Here is a 3,109-nt window from a genome sequence, read left to right on the forward strand (position 1 = left end):
TAACACACGAACCAAATTGAACTCAAGAAACAATCGATTATCTTTTCACGGGTTAATTGTTCGGTTCCTACAAAAAGCTCGCCTACCTTCTGCCGCCTAATGACCCTATAAACTTAAAATTATATGGTCTGTTAGTTCGTCCGTTTGAACTCTGAAGCGTGTCGATATGTCAAATGTAAGATCAATAATAATTATCATTCGTTTGTTTGCAAATATTGTGTTCAGCGAACAAATACAGGACTACTTTTTTATTATTTTATTTTATTTTATTTTTACCGGGGAAGGTTCCACACCTCTACATAAGATCGGCTTGAAATAATAGCGTGTGATACTACTGAGTTTAGTACGTTTCCTATATGTTAGGTTATGACGTTGTCTACTGGATACATATATGGAACAAAAATTACAATTGAAAATTCTATGTAATATTATCTTAATATTACAAATAACATTGCTTATGACATATCAATAACATGATAAAACATGAGTATACCCAGTCTACAATAATACAATTGTTTGTATAAGTTAATTTTATTATAAACGTTATTTTATTATTTCTTATTTGATACTTGTATTTGTGGGGTTAGAAGATATGTAATACTATTACTCACACACTGTCTGTTCATACGCAAGAGCCTACGAAATTTCGACATGTCCACCGTCTGAACCTTTTAAAAGATAAGATTGGAATCAATTCCAAGTAAAAATAATGCGTTATCTTGAAAAATGTATTATAGGATCCCGCACGTTAACATAATGTTGGAACAAATGGCGCGAAGCAAAGCTGTCGCATATTGGAAGCGCCTCCGTCACAAAGTTGTTTTATCTGTGCCGATAACACTGATCCCCTGTTCTGAGAGACGGGCACCGTTTGACAATTCAGATGCTTTTCGTACTATTTCTTATTTGTATATTCCTTCTCGGTATAATTTGACTATAAGGTAAAGGGTCAAAAGTGTCTCATACGAACTGGGGCTTTATCATTGTTGCGATGATGATACAGGTTTGGAAATATTGCTTGAGTATAATTCATTTTATATACGCAATATAATGTTATATTGTAACTCAGTCCTTCCACAATATACTATATTGCACACATATATATTTCCATACATATCATACTAATATTACAAATGCGAAAGTTTGTAAGCATTTGTGTGTGTTTGTTGCTCTTTCACGCAAAAACTGCTGAACCGATTGCAATGAAATTTAGTACGTAGACAGCTGGACAACTGGAATGACATATAGGCAACTTTTTATCCCCATATTCCTACGGGATACGGAGTGAAACCGCGGGGCGCTGCTAGTATTACATATATTCCACTATAAGTAATTATGCAATTCAATATTTACAATTTTTGTTCACTGGGATTTTAATTATATCTGAGCGGATGTTGCAAATACTAAAGTAGTGGGCTTTATCATTTTCTTAAGCTATAATGATTTAATTATTTTAGATGCTTCTTTCAAATGCGAATCACTATATCGTTTAATATAGCATTGACTAAAATGATCTCCAATAAATTCAAGGCAAAATGTAATGATAATCAGGTAGTGAAAGGCAGTCATCATCTCTTGCACTATAAGCAGTCATTTCCCAAGCGATGCGACCGCGCTTCGCCCACAGCGCTTTATGTGCTCCCTCGGGTGACATCCAAACACCTACCGTATAAAATACTCTTGGATTTTCTTAGACAACATTATCTGCATAATATAAAAAACAACTCTTATAGCTATGTCATTTTAATATTATTCAATTAAAAACATCTATATTATTTACTTGCTTTTGCCCGCGACTTCGCACGCGTTAAATTCGAACTAAAACCCGTTTGCGGACATCATGAAGATTTTCTGCTATCTTTGAAATATTTAAATTCAGTATTTTTTTCCACTAATTAAGGGATGTTATTATATACTAGCGGTCCGCCCCGGCCGTGGTGCATATATAGCCTATGGCCTTTCTCAATAAATGGGCTATCTAACACAGAAAGAAATTTTCAAATCGGACCAGTAGTTCCTGAGATTAGAGCGTTCAAACAAACAAACAAACTCTTTAGCTTCATGATATTTGTATAGATATAAACGGTAAACCTTCCACTTGAATCTAAGCATACGTACAAACAGACGGCGGAAAGCTATTTTATTGTATATACTGTGTACTTAGTGTAATTTATCTCATTTTTTACTGATTGCTTCTGTTGTTCTTGATATTGGCTATGTCTTAATATTCATAACATTATCATTGAATATTATGAACTGAATCCTAAATAAATAAAAAAGTCTTCAATAAATAGATAATGTTTATATCATAGCGCTGGGATATTAACGATTGCATCAACATCATACTCGATCTCACTGATCGATTTTCCATATTTATCTTAACTCAGGTTTATAATTGTGACTAAAATTCGACTTGATATGTGACCTGAATGACATACTGATTATGTAATAATAATTTGTTTCCACTTTCACTGTCCACAATTTTCGCGATTAAAGTGAATTTCTTTTAAATGAAGAGCTGCTGCTACAACTATTTCAACTATTTAGTTGTTTACAATAGATGCGGATACTATCAGCACGATAGTAGTTCGAGAAATAGAGTCATACAACCATCAATTTGATTAAACATTGAAGAAACATCGATCATGTGCTCAATTCGTATTGCAGTGTAAGTGCACATAACACCAATGAAATAGTGGATCCGACACTTTTTCGTCTATATGAAGTAAAGCAACTTTTTTGTTTATTAACATTGTATGTGAAAGTTGCCGAAAGAAGACGTACTTATAATTACAGCGGTTTTGGGAGAATTGTTGATGGAAATAAATATATTTACAAAGTATTTGATGTACTATTATTTCATTAAATAGACAGTTGCAGGAGAAATTGCCAGTTCTTTTTGATAAAAAATTTAGACGAAACTTAATCGGTGTTAACACATAGCTAAAATTTAAATTTCTTATTCATTACCTGTGTAAAAAAATAATTTATGTGACATTTTTCGGATTCCAGCTTCAATCGTTGCTGATGGTTACCAAATATTATCGTTTCAAGGCATCAGCGGAAACATTCAATCACGTTGGCTTGTTCTGATAAGATTCGCTCCCAG

Source organism: Zerene cesonia, chromosome 5 (genome assembly GCF_012273895.1).
Source record: "Zerene cesonia ecotype Mississippi chromosome 5, Zerene_cesonia_1.1, whole genome shotgun sequence".
NCBI lineage: Eukaryota > Metazoa > Arthropoda > Insecta > Lepidoptera > Pieridae > Zerene > Zerene cesonia.